The sequence below is a fragment of the Buteo buteo genome, chromosome 16 (genome assembly GCF_964188355.1).
Source record: "Buteo buteo chromosome 16, bButBut1.hap1.1, whole genome shotgun sequence".
Taxonomy (NCBI): Eukaryota; Metazoa; Chordata; class Aves; order Accipitriformes; family Accipitridae; genus Buteo; species Buteo buteo.
The window spans coordinates 30,799,921-30,813,193 of NC_134186.1; the positions used below are offsets into that span (position 1 = coordinate 30,799,921).

The 13,273-nt window shown below is 55.2% G+C and overlaps 1 pseudogene; it reads left to right on the forward strand.

Annotated features, from left to right (window-relative positions):
- Positions 1–10,000: 10,000 nt before the first annotated feature.
- On the forward strand, positions 10,001–11,729 carry LOC142039999 (cytochrome P450 1B1 pseudogene; annotated as a pseudogene).
- The last annotated feature ends 1,544 nt before the right edge of the window (positions 11,730–13,273 follow it).

Consider the following 13,273-nt stretch of genomic DNA (forward strand, 5'->3'; position numbering starts at 1 on the left):
GGGGAGAAACATCCCACATTGCTTTTTTAATGGATGTGTCAGGCCGAAGTGGCTTGAGTCCAGCGAGAGGGTAGCAGACGGCTTTCATTCCTTGCTGCTCCAACTTTGCGTGAACCCAAGCTGCCTGGAAGTAGCGTGTTGGCCTTTTAACATCCAAGTGCTCCTTCTGGTAAACCTCAGCCGGCAGCAGCCTCCCGGAGGGATGCGGCACCTTGGCATCAGCTTCCCTCCTTCCGCTGCCTTTCCCATGAGAGCAGGGAGACCGAGTTTATAGCACAGACGGGCTGTGTTGAATCAGATATTAGTTTAGGCCAGCTATCAGGACCTCATCTCGAAGCAGGATTGTTGCTCTATGGATTTACAGGTTGCAGAAGCCCAGTTTTAAAGGGGGCTAAAGCTCAGCCTGGTTCAACCATCAGGGTGCAACAACCATGGAGGAGCAGGTCCTCGCTGCAACTGTGAATGCCGTCCGTGCCTTGCACGAGCTCAAGAAGATCCTTCGAACCTACCTGAGCCATCAGTGCTCTGGGCTCCTTAAATATTTTGTGCTGCTGTTGGAGCAGAAAATCCGTACAAGATGGGGCTGGAGGACTTGGGGAATGTTATCCACCCAGTTACAGAGTGCGGCTGGGATCCTGGCTGGGTGACAGAGCTGGATGCAGTGGGAGAGGAGGGAGAGAGGAGGGGAGGAAAAAACAAAATCCAAAAAAATCTACACCAGAGACTCCAGGCACTACAGGAACAGGGCTTGGCCGCCCCTTCTGCTGCTGCAGCTCCTCCGGGGCTGCTGGCAAAGCCGGTGGAGGCCAACCACCTCCCCTCGACTGGGGCAGGACCTCGCATGAGCTCTGGGAGGTTAAACCAAGCACCTGGCTTCGGGAGCTTTCCCCAAACCCACCGCAGGCAGGGCTGAAATCCACCTCTTCAGGGCAGCGTGGGAACGCCTTAACTGCAAAACCGTCAGCTGCCTTTCTCGGTTACAGCTCTGAAACTGGGAAAGGGGAGGCAGAAATAGAGGGTCAGCCATCCCCCAGTGCCCCGTGTGCTTCGTCAGGCAGGGTTTGGGCAAGAAAAGTACCCAGCCTTTGGCTTCATGGCAATTGCAATGCAACTGAGCAGGCAATTTAGTTCCAAAACACCTGAGATTTTAAGGGATTGGGCCTGCAACCCCCTGAAGAAATTCCATACCACAAGGAAAACCAGCCAGGCTGGAGCTTTGCATCCTTCCTACAGCCCTCTGATGCTTCAGCTAATAAAGCATTGGCAGCAACGAGCTCTTACTGTCTCAGCCAGCCACGGGAGGATGGGCAGACACATTTTGCTGCTGTGTTTTATAGCTAATCCCCCTCCTTAGCAGTGTACAGCTATCATCTCCCCTCCTTGGAGGCATTAAATTAAAATCCCCGTGGACGTAGCCGGTGTGAACGTGGGGGATGTGGCCGTGAGCTCCCCTCGAACCCCCCATTAAACATCTCAGAGTGACACTGACCATGTTTTCCTCTTTACAACCTTCCTTACATCCCCAGAGCCACCAACCTGCGTCCCCTTTGGGCAAATCTCACCTGATCTTCAGCCGAATTACCCGAGGGAAGCACTGGCGAGAGCTGCATCTCTGCCAGTCTCCCAGCAGAGCCCAAATTGGGACTCTCTTCCCCCTCCGATGTCTTCTCCAGGTCACCCGCAAAAGCACACGAGGGACTCGCCGCTCACTCAAACCCAAATATTAATAGATTTGGTTATTCAAAGCAAATAATTTCCCAACACCTCTGGGCAGGGGTTGAGCATCCATTTGCTCGAGGCTTTGCTCCCAGCTTCACCGGCTGCTTTCCCAGCTCCCTTGTGTGTAGGTTTAATTATTTCTGAGGTGATTACTGTCATTAAGATTTACCATAGGGAGAGCAACATTTCTACCCTCGTTGGGTTAGTAAATCCAAGTAGAATTCATTGCAGGGATTTATGCTGGGGAAGCAGAACGGCAAATGGAGCCTAAGGCTTGTGGGTTTGAACCCCCTTAGCAAGATGACTACTATCAAGCAATGCGCCATTTATCTTGAAATAAATTTGAAAATGGCTGAAGAAAGCATGGCCGTGGAGGAGAGGCGTGTATTCCCCAGCTGCTGCAGCGTTTAGCAGGGAGGACCACCGAAAGAGAAAGCTCTAGCATCCGTATAACCCAGGGAAGGCAAAAATTAGACCAGCAGGAATTTGGTGAGGAGGGGAGAGAGGAGACCTCCTCCAAAAAGTGGTTAAAGGCAATTCTTCTGGTTTTGGTTCCCCCCACCCCCCAAAAAAATAATCCCAGTTAAAGTGTACTTGAGGAAGCAGCTGGATGTACCCGGCGAGGGGCTGTGCCCTGGGACCCCCCGAAAACCAGCCCAGGCTCCACTGCAATCCCAGATCCCGTGGCGACGCCGTGGAGAGGCTCCGCCTGCCAAATCAGGTGAATTTTTCCTATTATTTTAAGTTGTGCTCAGACACTGGCGGGCTCTTCATAAACATGCAGGATGAAAAATCCCCTCCGGAGCAGTTTAAAATCAGAGTAGATAACATGTAAGCCAATCAAGGAGAGGAAATGAGATGTTACAAAAGATTTATTTTTCCAAATATGTTTTTAATTTAAAGAAGAAACCCTCTCCTCCCATCTGACACTGTATTTTTTTAGGCATTTAATTCATGTGCGTTCACTTTTCTAGTCAGAGTTCGTAGGTGGCCATCAGCCCAAGGGACTCGGTTCGGTTTGGGGTTTGGGGTTTGTTTTTTTTCTTTGATTGATTTCCTAACTGTCTCCTATATTCGTTTTTCTATTTATCTTGTCCTTGATCCAAAGCTCACTGCTGGCAGAGGGAATCTGCAAAGTCTGACCTCAGCCGGTCTCAACTCCAGCTTTTCATACATCAGGCAGCGCCTGTTTTCTGTGCTTATGAAAATGATGTTTATGAAAGTGCTGATGCATTCATTTGCAGGCAGGGCATTGCGGGAAGGGACTGGGTTTCGGTGCTGCAAAAGCAACAGCACCAGGTCCTCTTCGGCATCCCCTTATCTTGGGGACGACACCAAAAAGTCCACGACTGAGTTATTAAATTAACGGAAAAACCGTACAGGTGTGTCTAACGCTGAGGTCGGCGGTGGGATTCAGCTCACCAGCATCGAGGGCTTATGGGTTGGGCTCTGGTCCAGGTTAAGCAGCTAAATTGCGTCTCTAGACAGTGGATGTGAAAGTGGGATTAATATCTCATTGGCGATGCCAAAGGGAGAACAGGTTTCTTCTTTCTACTTAAGGAGAACCCGCAATTAGCAAAAAGGGGGGGGGGGGGAGGAAGCAATATAGTCTGTAAGTGGCCAGCGTAGTTGGAATGCACCTTAAAGAGGAGGTGCTGAGCTGGCCGAGGTGGAAATTGCCCGGGAGGGAGCACGGCATCCCCAAAACTGTGGTGATACAGCCTGTGGCGATGTGAGACGTCCCTTCCTTCCCTGGACAAGGAAACATTTCGGAGCGGTTGGCTTCGCGACCAGAAAGCAGCACCGTGGTCCAACATGTGTCCCGGGGGGGAGATGATAGGATGTGCTGGAAATCCCAACGCGTCCCCGAGCAGCGGTACCTTAATTGCGACAGCAGCTTTAAGCCCCCAAACGACACCCTGCTGGTGGCGGGGACCGGCCGTGTTTGAGAGCTTTGTCCTCCAAGAGCTCCGGGAGAGGAGAGGAGAGGAGAGGAGAGGAGAGGAGAGGAGAGGAGAGGAGAGGAGAGGAGAGGAGAGGAGAGGAGAGGAGAGGAGAAGAGGAGGAGAGGAGAGGAGAGGAGAGGAGAAGAGGAGGAGAGGAGGAGAGGAGGAGAGGAGGAGAGGAGGGCTGCGCTCTGCCGGGGCTCAGTTCTGCTCCTGGTTTCTTCTGGACACCTTCAGGCAGGGAAGGACACAAAATATTTGGGAGCTGGGCGATGCCCGGGTCCAAGAAGCAGCGTGATTTCGGACCGAACCCTTTCCCAGGGACTTTTCCAAGGAAATTTAGAGGAAGGGGGGAAAAAACCCAAACTAACTTTGGAGAAGCGCCCCCGGGATGTCCGAACAAGATGGAGCAACGTCCCAGCGATTTCAGGTTCGAGCACGAGCTCCCGGCCAGGTCTGCGCTCGGCGGTCCTCCCGGCACAGACGTCAGCTGCGAGTAACAGCAAAAATGCATTTTTTTAGGAATCGGACCAGCTCCAGCCACCCCAGACACCAGAAGAGGTGTCCAAACCCCAACCCTAGAGCCCACGTACCCCCTGGTACCTGCCCTGGTACCCCCACGGGAGACGGGGCCGAGCCCAGCCCTCGCCACCCCCAGCAGACATCTCGGACCCCCCAGTTCCCCATAGGAGTCACTTTTCGGGCCAGCAGCTGAGCAAAGGGCCCCCCAGCCCAATAGCTTATTTTTTTTTTTGGCCGGGGCTGATACCAGCGCAGCCTCCCCTAGCCTCACCCCGCGGCAGGGTGCTCGAAGCCATCGTATTTAACACCCCCCCGGGCTTCAGCCCTTCAGCATATGCCCAGTCCCGGGGTTTTTTTCCTTGCAAATAAGATTTTCAAGCAGCAGGAGCCCAGGTTTTGTCCCCCAGAGCCCTCACTTGCAGCACTGCCCATGGGCTGCCGGGACGGCACGTTGCCCCAAGGCTTTTGGCAATATCGGTGACAAGTCCTGCCAAAAAACGTCACTCACTTACATTTTTGGTCTTCTTAAAAAAAATTCACTGACTACGCTGGAATAAAGATTTCAAATATATTTAGAGTGATATGGGACTCTTGGTTACTTGGGCTGAGTTTATTACTTGCAACCCTTTGGAAAAAATGCATCATCTCTCATGTCCATTGACAATTTTAACCTAAAAAAAATCAAAAAGTCAAAAAACAATTTTAAAAAAATTAAGCCAATAAAATAAAATAGAAAATAAAATTAAATATAAAAAATATAAAGTCTAAAATAAAATAAAACCATTTAAAAAATCAAGATTATTGGAGGTCGATTATTATTATCAGTAGTCTCATATTAATAATTAATGAAATTATTATCCTTAGTCTCTTGCTTGTCACCCCACGGGCCATTCCAAGTGAAAAGCACTCTGCTTCCATGTCCATCTTTTTTTGGGGTCCCCATTTTCCTCCTCAGGGTCAGCTTTGCTGGAGCCGAGTTTCCTCCCATTCTCCCTACAGATTTCCTACACCTGCTCGGGGTTGGGATTTAAAAAACACCCACATGAGAGATGTGTTTCACTTCTTCATTTCAGAGCAAGAAGTTTTAAGGACTAATTGCAGAATTTGCTGCCGCCTTGTGCCCCCCCCCACCTCCCACCACCACCACTGCACCACTCAATTCTGCCAGACCCAAACCTGAGGCTTTCGCTGCTGTAACAGCAACTCCGGCTTGCCTGGACGGTGCCGCAAAGAGGAATATTCCCCAGCAAACCGCACAACAGGTTGGTCCCCCCGCCCCAGGGAAGCAGCAGCACTCAGCAATATTTCTGCCTCCCCACATCAAAATTCCTCCAGCGTGCTCAGATTTTTTTAAATTTATATTTCTATGTTTATATATTTATGTATCTGTGTATTTATATTTATGTATACAGTTCTGTATTTATATATTTCTGTATTTAAATATTTATGTAACTATAAATTTATACATAAATAGTTGTGCAGGTGAGCAGGCTGTGGGTAGCAAGGCTGGAGCAGCCCTGAAGGTTCCCCTCGCTGCTGAGCAGGGAAATGGAGCAGTGGTTTTCAAACCAATATCTGCAGTGCTGGTCCAGAGACGAAAAAACCCAAATCCATATATATATATATATATATAGTTGTATGGAGTTATCCCATAACCATTTTCAGACTACCTGTTGTGCATCTGCCCAATGATTTCGCTATCTCTCTAAAGACATTAAAACTACATTTTTTATATATATATATATATTAAAAAAACACATAAATATGTAACAAACTAAAAGTTTTCCAAATGAAATGGGAGACACAAAGCTGGACAAGACCTACAAGAGCCCCAAATCCCCTTGCCCTCCCTCCCCTCCCCAGGACAGCATTTCAATTTAACCCTGCGCAGCCCAACATGTGTCCTGGGCTGGGGGCGGGGGGGGCGCGAACGGGAGCCACTCCCCACCCCCAGAACCCCAAACAGGGAAAAGAAACCACCTCTGCGAGAGACTGGTTTTTCCTTTTCAAATAGCTTAATTATTAATAGCTTAATTATTTATGAATAGCTTAATTAATGATCAACACCTTAATTTCCATAGCCTGATTATACATTTCTGATGTTGTAAAGACTAGACGCTCACCAAACCCCAAAGTTTTCAACCTGGATTGGTTTAGCTGACATTTTAAACTGTTTTAATGCAGCCTGGGAATCCTGCTGGGAAAAGCTTTCCTGCTGCTGCCTCTCAGCCTCCCGGCACTGGAAATTCCCATCTGCTTCCTTGCCTTCCTCTGCCCACCCAAAAAAAAGAAGAATAACCCAAACCAGAGGACTAAGGAGCCAAAACCACCGCAGTTGCATCAAGCAGCCATTCCCCGTTTTCCCATGGTGTGGGATTTTTTTTCCCTCTCCTCTTAATTTTCTTCTCTACGTGCCCGGTGATGCTCCATCCCCGCCTGGTCCGGGATGCAGGTGAAGACCCCCGAGGCGAGGACGGGACTCGAAGGGCAGATCCCAGTTCAGCGCCGGCCGCGGAGGCTGAGCCCCCGCACGTCGGCTGGAACCCCCCAGAGACGTGAACACCCCGATGCCATCGCTGCCAGCATCCCGCCGCCTGCCCGGCATCTTCACCAGGATGGTACCAGCCGTGCCGCTCCCCTCCAGACCCCCCCGGCAGCAAAAAAACCTCCTCTGCCGCTCGCACGTACCCTGGCCCAGCACCAGCCTTTGGACCATGGGACCAACTGTTCTTCCTCTTGAGATCTTTTAGGAAAATAAAGCAAAAAGAAGCAGAACTTAAAAAAAAAACCCCAAACTTGCGGAATTGCCCTGAAAAAAAGCTGTTTGGGGAGAGATGGCATGGGCTGCAATGATCACTGCAGCAGCGGAGTTAGTCTGAAAATGATTATGGTAGCACTCTGTACAAGTTGTTTATTATTACTATTATTATTATTATTATTATTATATCATCATCATCATCGTTGTTGTTGTTATTACTGTTTTATTATTGCTTTTATTATTTTTATTTTCTGTCTGTGGCCCAGCACCACAGGCAGGTGTGAAAACCGCGGCTCCATTTCCCCGCTGGGCAGCGAGGGGAGCCTTCAGGGCTGCCCCGGCCCCCCCGAGCCCGGCACGGCTGCTCCCCCGCACACGCTGCTTTAGGAACCTGCTGGCTGGAGACGATGCCGAAGAGCCAGGGGGGAGCAACGAACGATCCCAAGACACTAGTTTTTGGGGTGACCAGCTTGGGAAATGGCCGAGAAAATTTCCCATTTCACGTTATTCATGCAGAATTAATTTTCCTGCACCCAAGCAAATAGGATTTGCTACTTTGCTGTGACCAACATACTTCTAAAGCAAAGCCTTTGCAGCACCAGGAGCCCTCGACCTTCCCCAGAGCATCCAGCCAGAGTCGCCGAGAAACCTCCCCAAAGCCAGCACACGCATGCACCAGGCAGATCGCAAAAGTTACTGACTTCAGTGTTTTAAATGGAAGGAAATGCCATCGGGAATTACAGGCTAACCTCATGCAGTGTTGTATGCTGGAAAACAAAGTTTCGTCTTATAGGAACCCAAAAATTGCAGCTTAATCCAATCAAGCATCATTGTTTTGCACGCCTATAACTATGAGGAAATAAATGCTGGTTTTTCCCTGGGACGGTTTTTCCCTTGCAGTCGGTGCTGGCTTCCTCAGTCCAGCAGAAACCTTACGTGATGTGAAGTTTAATTCCTGAAAAATGAGCCTTGATAACAGGCGTGACAATGGCTGTAGCGTTACAACGGGTAAAACCGCACGTGAGCTCCACGGCTGAGCCATAAATCTCGAGGCTGTAGAAAAGCTGCCGGAGGGAAGGAGGGGGCACGCTCCTCGCCTCACTCCAGCACTGGCACTTGGGATGCTGCGGACCGTGCCGTCTCCCTGCCGGTGCGGCCGCTTGGGATGCTCGGCCGTACACTTCGCCCCTACACTGATGCACTTTAGCTTGCAGGTGCCTAAGATTTGATTTCGCGTTGCCGGTTCCTTGGGATCCGCCAGGAAAATGTCCGTTCCCCAGCACTGAGCTCTCACGCAACCTACAGAAATCCCAATTTTCACAAGAAAATGCGGCAAGTACAAAATCCCTCCTGGAACAACAAACGCACCGCTGCGTAATCCTAATGCTGCAGTAACTATCTAAAGGCTCCTCTCACGAGAAGACCTAGGCTTTGCCCGCTGGCTTCGCTCGCCGTGGACCGGCAGTTTTTGATTCTCCGTCCATCTCTGGACACTGCAGGGGTGTGGGGTTCGGCTCACGGCTCCTCCAGGAACACGAGCACGTGAGAATGAGCGACACCTCCATGGGCACGCTCCAGCTAAACCACGTGTGATCCCTGGTGTTCGCCCATCCCAGGACCTGCGGCACGGGGATGGCGACAGCGACGGCACCCGCCGGGAATCCCTGTTGGCATCAAATCAGGGAATGCTGCTCATCAGCCACACTAACTGAGGTGGGGAGCAGCAAGTCTGGAGGACCACCAGGCAACCACGTAAATGCCACGGCTGTTTTACCAGACCACATACACTCTGCTCTCTCTTTTTTTTGTTCCCACTGATACCAGCATCCCCTTTTTTTAGAAGAAATCCAGTCTTTCTTTCAGGGGCATTGCCAGCACCCAGTTTCACTCCATCCTACAAGCCCTGAGCGGGTGCAATGGGGGGCTCTGCCAGGGACTGCGGCTCCCCACCCGCAGACAGCGCGGCCGAAGCCGGAGCAGCTTCTGGAGGTGGGAGGCGGGCGGCAGAGCCTCGGCAAGAAGGTAACGCATCCCCGGTGTGACAGCGAGCATAGAAATCCCTGCAGGACCATGTTTGTTCCCGATTGTCTCAGTGGGACCTTCTTCTTCAGCATCCCCGGGGACATCACTGAGCAGCGCATGTGAAGGGGGATGCGTGAGAAAATGCCACTTCTCCTAATGAAAATAACCCTCTATCGCTTCTCAGGCATTTCTATCCAGCTGTTTGACAGTCGCATGCAGGGGTGACTGCTTCACAGGCAGGAGAAAAGGGGACCGGGAAATTTTGGGCCGGCCAGTAACACAGCAAACCTGAAATGTGCCCACGCGTCCCCGCACCCCGTCCCGGCCGGTACCCGCAGCCTCACCTCTGACGCGCAGGCCCAGGCGATGCTCAGGACGCGGCAACGTTCAGGACCACGGGCCGGTCAGGATCGGTCGACATCCAGCGTCAGATTCACAAAAACCCGCCCGGAGCCCAAATTCCACCGAAAAGCCGCAGCGTGGGGCCAGGCTCTCAAAAACCGCAAGTGCCGAGGGGCCCTCTGCAGCACTGCGTGGGGAAAGGGAAAAGAGGGGAAAGCGCGCGGTGGGGAGACGGGACACGGAGCATCCCCCGCCCTATTATTGCCCTGGTGGGTTTGGGGAGGGCGGCAGCCCTATTATTATTTTTTTTGGGGGGGGGCAAGGGGAATAGGGCCTTATACACATTCCCCGCTTCCCGACCCGTTTTGCTTGCCGATTACCTCTCCGCGTTTCCACAGCGGAGCTCGCAGCCGGGCAGACACCCCCGGCACACCCCGCTTTTCCACCCCCCTCCTCCCTTTTTCTCCCCGCCCCCCCATCCCCGCGGCCGTGCCCGGCTGCGTGCGCCCCGTCGGGGACCGCGTCCCCCCTCCCCAGCACCGGGCGGGCTCTGCCCGTCCCCCTCCGCAGCTGGGGGCGGCCGGGGCCGCTCCGGGGGAGGGGAGAGGCTCGTCCTCCCCCCCCCCCGCCCCCTCGGAGGCGGCTATAAAGCGGCTCCGAGCGGCGGCCCCCGGGCAGAGCGGCCGCGGCCATGAGCGCGGCGGGGAGCCCCGACGGGGCGGCCGCGGCGCCGGCGCTCGGCGCCCTCCTCTTCCTCCTGCTGCTGCTGCTGGCCGGGGCCCGCCGGCGAGCCGGCGGCCGGGGGGGTTCTTCGGGCAAGAGGAGCCCCCCGGGCCCCTTCGCGTGGCCGCTGGTGGGCAACGCGCTGCAGCTGGGCCGCCTGCCCCACTTGGCGTTCGGGCGGCTGGAGCGCCGGTACGGGGCCGTCTTCCAGCTGCGGCTGGGCCGCCGGCGGGCGGTGGTGCTCAACGGCGAGGCGGTCATCCGGCGGGCGCTGGTGGGCGCGGGCGCCCGCTTCGCCGGCCGGCCGGATTTCCCGTCCTTCGAGCTGGTGTCCGGCGGGCGCAGCGTGGCTTTCGGGTCCTGCTCGCCCCGTTGGAGGGCTCGCCGGCGCCTGGCCCACGCCGCCCTGCGCGCCCACTCGACGGCGGCCGAGGTGGAGCGGCACGTGGCGGCCGAGGCGGGGGACCTCGTCCGGCTCTTCCTGCGGCGCAGCCGGGGCGGCGCCTACTTCCAGCCCGCGCCGCTCTTGGTGGTGGCCAACGCCAACGTCCTCTGCGCCCTCTGCTTCGGCCGCCGCTACGGCCACGCCGACGGCGAGTTCGCGGCGCTGCTGGGCCGTAACGACCGCTTCGGGCAGACGGTGGGGGCGGGCAGCGTGGTGGACGTGCTGCCCTGGCTCCTGCGCTTCCCCAACCCCGTGCGCCGCGTCTTCCGCGACTTCCAAGCCCTCAACCGGGAGCTGCACGGCTTCGTGCGCGCCAAGGTGGCGCAGCACCGCCAGACCTTCGACCCGCGCGCCCTCCGCGACGTCAGCGACGTCATGATCGCCGCCGTCGAGCGCAGCGAGAGGCCCCCCGAGGGGCTGGGACCCGAGGACGTGGAGGGCGCCATGACCGACATCTTTGGCGCGGGACAGGACACCACGTCCACGGCGCTCTCGTGGGTCCTCCTGCTGCTGCTGAAGCACCCGCGGCTCCAGCGGGACCTCCAGGCCGAGCTGGACCGGGTGGTGGGACGCTCCCGGTTGCCCACGGCCGAGGATCGGCCCCACCTGCCCCTCCTGGAGGCCTTCATCTACGAGACGCTGCGCTACACCAGCTTCGTGCCCATCACCATCCCGCACGCCACCACGGACGACGTGGAGCTGGAGGGCTTCCACATCCCCAAGGGCACCGTGGTCTTCATCAACCAGTGGTCCGTCAACCACGACCGCGGCAAGTGGCCCGACCCGCAACGCTTCGACCCCGCGCGTTTCTTGGACGCGCAGCAGCGCCTGGACCGCGACCGAGCCGGCAGCGTCATGATCTTCTCAGCCGGCCAGCGGCGCTGCATCGGCGACCAGCTCTCCAAGCTTCAGCTCTTCCTCTTCACTGCCATCCTCCTCCACCAGTGCTCCTTCCACGCCAACCCGGCGGAGGACCTCACCATGGACTGCATCCACGGGCTGGCGCTGAAGCCGCGGCCCTTCACCGTCACCGTGCGGCAGAGGCAGCCCGTGCTCATCCAGTCCTGAGCGTCTGCCGCGGGTGGGTGGTGGGTCCCATCTGTGCTGCACCCCACCTTGGTTTGGAGCTGGCAGGGCCGGGGCGGGGGGGACGGGACGGATCCTGCTCTGCCCGCAGGTGGGTCTTGCCGCAGCGCATCCCTGTCCCTGTTTGCAGGGCGAAGGGCAGCGAGTCCCCGCAGCAATAAACGCCTTTGGCACAGGACCTGGCTCCGCTCCTTTTCTCCGGGAGGGTGGTGGCTGGAAGCATCGTTCACATCTGAGCCCCCGTCGTGCAGCCCCCTGAGCCTTCCCACCCCCAAACAGGTCCAAACCCACCTCCCCACAGGGACCTCCCCGCAAGGACCGGACCCCCGCTTCGCCCCAGGGTGCAGCAAGGAGTAATTTGCTTCACCAGAAAGCTGGAGGAGGATGGTTGCGGGGGGGATGCAATTCCCAACATCAAGGAAAGCCATGCAGGAGCTCAGGGAGGCTGAGCGGGGTGGGGGGTGGGGGTGTGTGTCCTGTTGATGGAGCTTAAGAAGAGTTTAAGGACCAGCTGCTGGGGAGAGGGAGGATGGCCCCATCAGTTTGAAGCCGTGAGCAAGTCTCCCTGCTCCAGTTTGGGTGTGAAAGGAGGTTCGGGAAGGTTTTGGCGGGGGGGGGGGGGGGCTTTCTCACCCCCTTGCCCCCAAAAGGTAGGACAGAAACAGCCACACAAGCTAAAACCATGCTTATCTCAGTGCCACCAGCCTGTGGCCACCCCGAGGAGCTTCAGAGGATGGCACAAATCCCCTCCTAATGACAATAATTTACCAACAGGCAATTTATCTCCTTCAGAGGCTTTACCAATGGGTAAGGCTGGATTTATGTCTTTTGGAGGGGGAAGGTGGCAGAAATAATTTTCCACCTGCCTGTGCTGGTGTTCGCTCTCATCAGGAAAACTCTGGTCCTAAAAATCACGCTGGGATTTCCCATAACAACTCAGAGTCAGTTGTTCGGGTCGCAGCTGCCTTTCTTGACTTCATTTTCATTTCACCCATTGAAACACTGCCCCAGTAATGTTTTCTGCTACGGCATACTTTAATACCCACTTGCCAGCTCTCCATGTGTTACTAATGGTGTGAAAGGAGGTTCAGGAAGGTTTGGGGGGGGGGGGGGGGGGGGGCAGAACTTTCTCATCTGGTGCAAATGCGTGACATAAATCCTTACCCAGAACATGAAGAGCACGAGTAGGATTTGAAACTCCCCTGAAGGACAGCACAGAAATGAAGTCCTGGTCGTGAGCATCAGGACCGGTGGGTCCCCAGTGCCACCCTGCGTATGCCACGGCTGCCTCCGTGGGCCATTAAAATTGCTGAGCATGAACAAGTCAGTGGTCAGCAACAGCTCCGTGGTACCAAGGTTTGAAAGCAAGTGCAAGTTTTCTCCTCCTCTTTAGACACACATCTGTGAAAACATCCCTTGAGATGTCCTAAGATGGAAACCAGTAGTTATCTTGGGATCACATCCTGCCTGCTCGGAGTTTTGCCACCGATGGTCGTCTCCAGCTTTTGTGGTCCAGCTGGACCCCCTCTGCCCGACAGCAGCACGTGCTGGAGATGCCGACACCGCAGGTTCCCGCGCTCCTTGCCCAGTGGCCAGCCTTCCCGCCCGGGACCACAGGCTGGTTATTTGTTCAACCTTATTTTATGGGTAGACTAAACCATGAATGAACATGGGAACAGCCCCGGGGCCTCAGCCCTCCTCTTTACGCCA